At 36.5% G+C, this 10,263-nt stretch overlaps 1 protein-coding gene across 2 annotated transcripts in view; it reads right to left on the bottom strand.

Moving 5' to 3' along the window:
- Impg1 (interphotoreceptor matrix proteoglycan 1) overlaps positions 1 to 10,263 on the bottom strand; it is a 140,661-nt gene that overhangs the window by 56,065 nt on the left and 74,333 nt on the right. The window lies entirely within an intron of this gene.

Here is a 10,263-nt window from a genome sequence, read left to right as displayed (position 1 = left end):
AGAGAGAGAGAGAGAGAGAGAGAGAGAGAGAGAGAGAGAAGAAGCCGATTGGAGGAAATTCTGATTCCTGGAAAAGTTTGAGAATAGTGGTAGAGGAAAGGTTCTATAACTTGTTACAGAAAAATTTAGTGAATGAAGCACTGAGTTCAACTCCATCCCTGATCTGCCCTAAGGAGATTATAAAACAGTATTTTTTTCTTCTGCTTTAAGCCTCTTAGTTCCTATTTCATCCAAAGGTTACTTTTTAGTTGTATTTTGCTAGTAAAGACCAGGTTTAGTAAGTGTTATACAAATATTTATGTTCAATAAAAAAATCTAATGAAGTCCAAAAGGGAGAGTTCTGCTTTTAAAATTAATTAAAGGCAAAAAAAATATTCAACTTCAGGCAGTAGCTTTGTATTTGACAAGCAGGAAATCATAACGTGATCACACTGAAGTTCCTTTAGAAATGTTCTTCCATTTGACATTTAAAATGCTTTTTATATCAATGAATGTCATTTTGGAAAAATAAATGACATTTTGTGCTGTATATCTAAAGAACTTGTTAAAAAGCAAATGCATGTTAAAAAGCATGTTTGAATTTCTAGGTTGTTGTCAGCTGAAGCTAGTTAACATCCTTCTTTGCTTACATCTTAATAGAATATAAATCCTTCTTAGGAAGAGAACCGGTATGATAGCTTTTCATGTTTTTTTTTTTCCAAGTTACAGTTGCAGAAGATATTTTATATGTCGGTTACTTAAAATAATCACTTTTTTCCTCAAGGCATTCTATAAGTTGGTTCTGTAAATATACTCACACACACACACAAATATGTATGTGTCTATATATATATGTATGTATCTATATATGTATGACTCAGCATATATATAATTATATAAATATACATATGTACATATATAAATATATATAAACTTATATGTATATTTTTATATAAATTTACATATGGTGAGCCATACATATATATGCTGAGCCATACATATAACATACGTATATACATATGTTACATATTTTGTAAATATATATTTTGAAGATATTACTCTCATACGGTATATTCTAGGTAGAAGGAATAATGTGCCAAGAAGGGAAGAATGTAAGAGGTTGGTTCTAAATTTCTGTTTTTAAAAGATAGCTTAGAAGCATAAACATTTTTTGGGAAACCTTAATAGTTCCAATTGGAGCTATTTCAAACTCAAATTTCTAAGCATGTACTCATTTCTAAGTGATTTACAAAAGGCACTTTAACTACCCTTGGTTCCTTAGAAGCCTGACTAATTTCATGTCCTTGATATTGACAACTGTGCTTAAACTATAGTATTTAATCTGCTTTTATAGCATATTTTGAAGAATTTGCAAGATTTATTATTGGAAATGAGCTGTATTGAAGAAATCAAAGGCTAACTATATATAAATATTAAGGCATAGAAAGGTTCAGCTCTAAAGGACATATTTTAGGATAATGACTGCATCTGTGTATGTGTGTTGGGGGGGGGCTTGTAGCATTTCACAAAGGCTGAATACATAGGAAATGTGACCATGAGGAAGAAAACTGAATGATTGAGGCAACAGTTTATTATTTAGTATCTGAATAAAGAAGATTTATCCAAACAACTCTCCTCACCAGCAATGAAGTATGCTCTAATGACAACTATCTTTCTAAGCAAATCAACTCTTCCTACTTTTGACATTTTAACTGTGATTCGAAGATAAAACATTACATTAAGAAGATTTACGTTTCTCTTCTATGGCTCTGCACCAACCATAGCAGTTTATAGTTCCAACTACCATTGAAGAAAAGCTGGGGAACATCCCTATATTTTCTACACCCATTTTACCAACCATTTTATCATTCATTCATTCATTCATCTAGAGAATGTCTCTGGGGCAGTAAGAGTTGGCATAAAAAAGAGTGATACTGCTTTATTCAAGGGCAGCTAAAATGGATAACTGCATCAAGATGTCATTATAAATGGGAACTATCCCAAGTTATTATGCTATTTATTATTTTGAAACTGATAGATTTGTGTGTCAAAGGCAATACTTTCTTGGAAACATAAGCATTATTTAGTTACTTTAGGTTACCTGATATAGTGTGTTATGGTTTGGATGTAAGGTGTCCTCCAAAAGCTCACCTGTGAGCCAATGCAAGAAGGTTTGGAGGAGAAATGTTTGGGTTATTAGCTGTAACCTAATCAGTGAATTAATCTCTGATGGGATTAACTGAGTGGTAACTGGAGGCAGGTGGGTTGTGGCTGGAGGAAGTGAAGTTTTTCATTGGGGGCATGGCTATGGGGTATGTATTTTGTATCTGGAAAATGGAGCCCCTCTCTCTGCTTTCTGATCATCATGTGAGCTGTTTCCCTTTGCCACACTCTCCCTCCATGATGTTCTGCCTCACTTGGAGTCCTGAGGAATGAAGCAGGCCTTCTGTGGACTATAACCTCTGAAACCGTGAGCCCTCAAATAAACTTTTCCTTACCTAAAATTTTTCTGGTCAGATCTTTTATTCACAGCAGCAAAAAAGCTGACTAAAACACAGTTGGAGAGAGCCTCCTGCTTTTAATTAAGTATAAATAATAGGATGGTTTTGAAGTACAAGACCATGTATGTTTGTGTCTCCCACAATATTGAAATGAGGTGATGAGATTGCAAGAGCTCTCAGCTGATGTTGCTTGAGCAACCTAGCATGATGCTGGTAGATGTGCTATGTTGCTATTTGATGATGAGACCCCTGACTCTGATCAGATCCTGGGCCTCAGAGTTATTCCTTGCCCTTCCTTTGCTGAATGCTATTTCAGAGAGGCAGGGATAGGGTGTGGACTCCTGTAGGTTATATTTCAAAGGCTTCCTTCTGTCCAGTTTTGTTTCTGGCTGGGTTTAGCTGATGTGCATTTGTTAGGAAGAAGTGGGGACTATTTTCTCCATTCCCTTTGTGTACCAAGTGGCTATTCTGGCAACAGTTCTCTGGCTCCAGTTCCTATAGGACAGGTGACCTAAGCTTTCCACTTTCTTCAAGTGAGCTGGCCCATGGGCTCTGGCAAGGCCCCTCTTCCTTTGTCTCTAGCCTGTGGGGGCAGAAGTGTCCTGGGTAACTCCTCTTTCCCATTTGGCTTCCCCCATCTTCCCTCTACCCAAGTATCACATTCCCCACATTAAGTTCCCTATCTTGTGAATAATAGCTTGAAATGAAATTTGAAGTCCGTGATATTTGACTGTTTTTAGCTTAGAAAGATGGCAAGTGATGCTTAAAGTGTTTTTTTTTTTTGGTTAGATTCTGATTGACATGGGTCAACTAAGGAAGGGAACTGACTCACCAAAAAGGAACTTTAAAATACTGGCTCAGGCAGGGAGTCCAGGAGTCCAGGAGCCCAGGAGACAGAGGTACAATGGTGAGAAGGTGGAGAGAGGAAGAATCACCTGCTAATCCAGGGGATATGCACAGGCAGCCAGTATTTTTCAGGTGGAATCAGATCAGACTACAATCTTAAATAGTCTGGTTGAGTCATTAGGGAAGAGAAAATAGAAAGCTGATTCCAGAGCCCTGATGAAAAGTATTTATATTTCAGTGAATACATGAAAAAATTAATGCATTTCTCATCTAAAATAATGGCTTAGTGATTTTCAGCAAATCCTTATTATCCTCATAAGCCCCTGTCTACATTGTTTCTGTTGTCATCTGGATTGGTCCACCCGTCCTACTCCTTTACCTGGTGCCTAGCTGGACAAAGCCTGGAAAATGGTTTAGGGATCATGACCTGGTTCTCTTTGTGCTGAACTATACAGAATCCTGAGGCAAAATTGGAAATGTGCACCCCTGTATACACTTATTAAAATATTCTTCGAGATTTTGAACCTAAAAGAAAAAGTTAATAAAACCTCTACAGTAAAGGATGACTATATTTGAAGCCCCACGGTGCCCAATCTGTTTGCACTCATGTGAACCCCCATTAACCTGCCTGAAGGGCCTGGCAGGTCAGGAACTATGGGCAGATTGGAAATGACTATTCCTGCTGCACAATAATACAGGGCTATAAAACTAACAACAGTCTATCTTTATTTAAAAAATGGATTTCTTTATTATGAATTGTATTGCATAGCTTTTGTTTTTTGAAATATTATATTTGCATATTATCTTAATTACTGAGTTTTAAGCTGCCCTTTAACTTTTGTGCCTGAGGCTAGTGTGTCATTCCTAGGGCCCCCATCTTAGCCCTGCTGTGAGGCTTCATGTTACACAGGCACCCAGGCTGTGCTGAGACTAGATGAAGAAGAAGAAGCAAAACAAGGGTCATATAATTCTGTGCAGGAATTCATAACAGGAAGGTTCTAAGGAGTTGAAAAAAATCTCACTGTGGACTGAAGGTCTTCATAATTATTTTAATAAAGTCTGAGGGAAAAAAACTTTAGGTCCATCAAATCCTGGGCAAATTGGCCTTTATTCGTTGTGAGGTTGTTGAAGGCTCAGATCTGGTTGGGAATCCACATAAAGATACCTTATTGCAGATCATGAGTTTGCAAAGAAAGTTTGAAATTAGGAAGATGGCCTTAGAGTACAGGAGAATGATGCTTGTAATATAATTTGTCCTTACCAAGCAAAGTAGCTATCAATAATGAAAACTGAAAGATATCATTACAGGGATATTGCTATAAAATTCATAAAATGTCAAATTGGATATCTTGCCCATCCTCACAGAAGAAAGCAGGGAAAGTTAACAATGAGGATGGAAAATGAGATTCCCCAAGGGAGAAATGAATGGAGAAATACATTAGTTTTTATGTGAAGGCTAAAAACTGAAACATAAAAACAAAGACAAAACAAGCAAACAAAACTTCAGATGATTCAAATGAAACAAGAGACTTTCACATCTTTCATAAATAATAAAACAATGGATCAAATTGCTCCATAAATGAGATTATTAACATATCATTAAATCTCAGGAAATTTTTTTCAAAATCATCTCCCTGCTGTCTTTAGCCAAGAATGAAGGACACCCATGGATGGTAATGTATGGCAAGGCAGTGGAGGCCTAGGCTTAGGTACTGCAGTAGTAGTTTCCTGTTTTTTTTTTTTTTTTTGGGGGGGGGGCTATGTCTAAATTCCTCTGTCCCCAACAAGGAAGAAATCTCACTGGGAGAGGCAATAAGCGAGAGATGCCCTCAGGATGAAATATAGCTGAGCCCTCAGTAAGGGCCTCTCGCGTTCTTTTCCGGGTTGTCACCTAGGAATATGGGGAGGGTCTTTGGATTTCAGTTCAGCACTAAGGTTTTGTTGTCCAACTGTTCTCACTCTCATTTCCATAGGAAGTCTTTTGAATTATTTAGCCTCCTAGAATCATATAGGGATCATGAGCTGCTTCCTTTGATTTTGCTTTCTCCTTTTTCTCAGCTAGTGAATGCTCCTTTCTACCATAGGTCCTGGAAGAAGTATGATTCTTTTAAATGGGCTTTCCCAGGAAAAGGCCCAATTTGCAGCCCCAGCTCCCCTTCAGGAAGTCCCTGTGTTCCCAGACTGGGTATTTGCAGCCATCTTGGGTGTCTCTGTTGGTACTGGGCATTACTTGTCTACTTCCAGGGTCTCTAGCCTTGTTCAATATCCCTTCTGCTACCTTCCATATTATATGATTGTAACCAATATTTCCCATAATGAAAGATCATTTTAGTTATTTCAGCTTTATTCTTTCTATCTCATTTTCCTTCCTCTGACCTCCTTCTTCATCTCCACTGCCCAGTTCCCTAAGCTGTCACATTTCTTGCAGAGCTCCTTAAATATATAGTAAAACATCATGAATAATTACCTGTACTCGAATTTAACACAAATTTAAAACAAAAGGGTGCACATACTTTTGCTGAATACCTCTCATACATTGTTGGTGGGATTGCAAATTGGTGCAACCACTATGGAAAGCAGTATGAAGATTTCTTAGAAAACTTGGAATGGAACCACCATTTGACCCAGCTATCCTACTCCTTGGTCTATACCCAAAGGACTTAAAAACAGCATACTATATTGACACAGCCACATCAATGTTCATAGCAGCTCAGTTCTCAGTAGCTAAACTGTGGAATCAACAGACACCCTTCCATAGATGAATGAATAAAGAAACTGTGGTATATATACACACAGTGGAATATTACTCAGCATTAGAAGAGAATAAAATTATGGCATTTGCAGGTAAATGGGTAGAGTTGGAGAATATCATGCTAGTAAGGAAGCCAATCCCCCAAAACCAAAGGCCGAATGTTCTCTCTGATAAGTGGATGCTGATCTATAATGGTGATGGAGGGGGTGAGTGTGGGAAGAATGGAGGAACTTTGGGCAAAGGGGAGGGAAGGGAAGGAAGAGGTCATGGGGGCAGGAAAGATGGTGGAATTAGATGGATATCATTACTCTAGGAATATGTATGACTGCACATATGGTGTGACTCTACATTGTGTACAACCAGAGAAATGAAAACTTGTGCTATTTGTGTACAATGAATCAAAATGCATTCTTCTGTCATGTATACCTCATTAGAACGAATAAAAAAAATTTGCGGAGCACCCTGGAGATACCCTGACTTTCAAAATTGAAGAAATTAACTGGAAGATCATTCAGTAATGTCAAAAATAGATGAGTCTGAAGTATTGCCAACTTTCACATAAAGCCCCCAAATCAGTGAGAAATTTGCCATCATGCAGAATGAAGATAGGGTTGAGACTCCAATCTAAAGAGATAACTTTACTTAAACTCCAAATATATGAAGATTTTGTGTCCTTACCATACATACACAAAAGGTAACTCCGTAAAGAGATGAAATGCTATAGTAATCAGTTTAATATATATACATATATTAAAAATCATGTTGTATACCCATATAGTTTTTATTAAAACCCTGAAAAAATCATAAATATATGCTTATACATAACAGTACCTCTACAAATAGATTTATTAATTTTCCTCTCTACAAATGCTCTCATTTACTTTATCTCTATAAATGAAACTTGGCAAGTTTTAGAAAGGCTGATGTTGGATGACATTTAGTAAGCATTTTATTAAAATTCTATGGATTAGTACTTGTTTTAACATTTCAAATAGCATAAAGCTAATATATGTGCTCTGGAAAGGATTTTGCTTAAGCTGACAATGCAGACAGCTTGCCAGCTAGCAATGGAGAATTGTTATTTTTCTATTGCATTCATTGCCAAGGAAGAAAAATTGAGGTAGAAGAAATTGCAAATCCTCTTATCTTTTATTTTATTTAGTGGGTCAAAATACCTTAAATTCGACTTCAGATTAATAAAAGCTATTCAAAGACAATGATTTCATTTTCCTGACATTTACATTTTTAAGGTTAGATGGACAGTGTTACCTGTCATTTTGAATAGAAGTGCATGAATATTACAGAAGGTTGCTCAGTTGCCCATGTAGATGCCCCTTCTATAAAGTGACCACATCTCAAAATTGTAATCTACTCATACTTTTAGAAATGCAGTTTCACCTTATTAAAACTTAAAAATGAAACTATACATGAAGGATTTTACCCATGTCCCTTAATCCATTTAAAAATGCTTTTGCCATTTCTACCTCAGGAGTGTTAAGATGCCACTTTTCCTCAAGTCAAGAGCTACTTCTTTGATTCAAGTCCTGATTTATTGGATCATATTGTGTACCTTAAGCAATGCAATTCTCCACAACAGGACCCAGAGCAACAATCCTGCTCTATGTTCTCAAGGATGCCACGTCATCTCCTGGTTACTCTCTCTCTTCAAAATATTTGCCTAAGTGGTATTTATCACTCTATAAAGTTAGGCAAAAAGGGGGCAGAAACACTTGCTTTCCCACTCTAGTTATGATGTTACCTCATGTGGGCCAAGATATGGACACATGAGGCAGAAATCCTTGCAGCATGTACCATTTACTTGAGAAATGATAGAAGGGGAAATGAACTATGGAAGTAATGATGGGCCACTTTGGCCACCTATGGTATGCCATCCCTGTGCCTCTATTTATGGTTTTCCTCTGGACAACCTTCTCTCTACTCTTATTCCATGTTGAGTGCATTTTTTTCCTGTGTTTTTTTCTTCTACTACGAGCTTCTTCCAAGCCCACAAATACTGATTATCTGTTGCCACTAATGACAAACATGTCATTTGTTATGACTAAGGGCATTTCATCAGGCAAACATATTTCATCTTTGAATGAGATGAATTGTTGAATTATTACCTGATTTTGCCTCTTCTAGTCCTGGTTTATCATCTTTTTGCTGATTTAAAATATAAAACAGCTTCTGTTTCTTTCTACTATACTGAGGTCATTCAAGACATACTGTGGTGATTAATTTTATGTGTCAACTTGTCTAGACCACGATATCCAGCTATTTGGACAAATATCATTCTAGATGTTTCCATGAAAGATGAGATTAACATTTAAGTTAGTGGACTTTGAGGGAAAGCAGATTACTCTCTATAATGTGAGTGGGCCTTATCTAATTGAGTTGAAGGTCTTAATAGAAAAAGACGGATCTCCCCAGAGAATTCTGCTGGCAGATAGCCTTCAAATTTGAACTACCCTCTGTCTCTGCCACCTAACCTTGCAGATTTTGGATTTGCCACTCTCCACAGTCATGTGAGTCAAAACTTTAAAATACATTTCTCTTTGTGAAAGAATATGTTGTTGATTGATTCTATTAGATTTTCAACTTTAGGGCAGAAAAAATACAACATATATATGTCTCATACACAACACAGATGATCACGGGGTATTCAATCTCAGGTGATATACAGACTCTTTGATCTCCTCTCTTCTTCCATTAAACATTATTCAAAGTAGTCTCTGGTTCATTTTAATATGCTTATTGAGTAAAATATCTTGTATCTTTTCTTTATTCTTCTTTGCCTCCACTCTCATCTCTGCCTCAAAGGTTCACACTAAGTACAGGACAAAGTCTCCTACTGTCCTACTTTCACTTTCATGCTGTGGCCAAACTAACTTTCTTAAAGCCCATTTTTATTAACCCCATTTAGTTTTTGAAAATCCAGAACAAAATCCTTTCTCTAACTTCTAAAAATCTGCCTGATACACTCCTTCCCTGCTTATTTCTCAGCATTTTTCTCTGAAATGAACTGCACCCTTTGCATTTTTGCTCTTGAAACTCATGAAAGAAGGTTCATCTTCCTTCTCTTCAGCAAGGTCCTCACATAGCTCCTGGCCTACTTATAGCTCTGCAAGGACTATCTGTGATGAATCTGCTTCTCACTGACTTTCCTGTCCTCTAATATTACACAGTTATAGACATATGTTTAGCCCATACACAGTTCTTTGTTTTTTTTTTTTTTTTTAATGTGGAAAGCATTTTATTTGCTGACTAGTCATTCTTGAGAATGGATTTTAGTTCCTTTTCTTTACCAACTTAACTTTTTAAGTATTTCAGTTTTATCATAAAAATACATTGAACAACACCAAAACAAGTAACAAGTGTGTAGGTTTTCAGTGAAACAATGCTATATTACAAAATAATTCTATATGACTAAGCTTCTTGGGATTAATTCTACTGTATATCTCACTGGAGGAGCTCAAAAAGTCCACATAGAAAACCATAATATTCACATATGTAAATTAAAATACACTAATAAGTCAAAAATAAATATCATGGGATTTAAATATTTCCTTTATAGAATGAGTTTAGGTGTCATGAAAGCTCTAATTTTTGGTTTAAGTAATGATTTTAATTTATTTAAATAATATATGATCATGTATAACTTTTCCATAGATCTAAATTTTTTTTTTATTTATTTTTTTTTTAAATTTTTTATTGTTGGCTGTTCAAAACATTACATAATTCTTGATATATCATATTTCACACTTTTGATTCAAGTGGGTTATGAGCTCCCATTTTTACCCCAAATACAGATTGCAGAATCCCATCAGTTACACATCCATTGATTTACATATTGCCATACTAGTGTCTGTTGTGTTCTGCTGCCTTTCCTATCCTCTACTATCCCCCCTCCCCTCCCCTCCCCTCGCCTCTTCTCTCTCTGCCCCCTCTACTGACATTCATTTGTCCCCCTTGTATTATTTTTCCCTTTCCCCTCACTTCCTCTTGTATCTACTTTTGTATAACTCTGAGGGTCTCCTTCCATTTCCATGCAATTTCCCTTCTCTCTCCCTTTCCCTCCCATCTCTCATCCCTATTTAATGTTAATCTTCTTCTCATGCTCTTCGACCCTACTCTGTTCTTAGTTACTCTCCTTATATCAAAGAAGACATTTGGCATTTGTTTTTT

Source organism: Marmota marmota, unplaced genomic scaffold, assembly GCF_001458135.2.
Source record: "Marmota marmota marmota unplaced genomic scaffold, marMar, whole genome shotgun sequence".
NCBI classification, from domain to species: Eukaryota; Metazoa; Chordata; class Mammalia; order Rodentia; family Sciuridae; genus Marmota; species Marmota marmota.
This window is presented reverse-complemented; position numbering and strand designations above follow the sequence as displayed.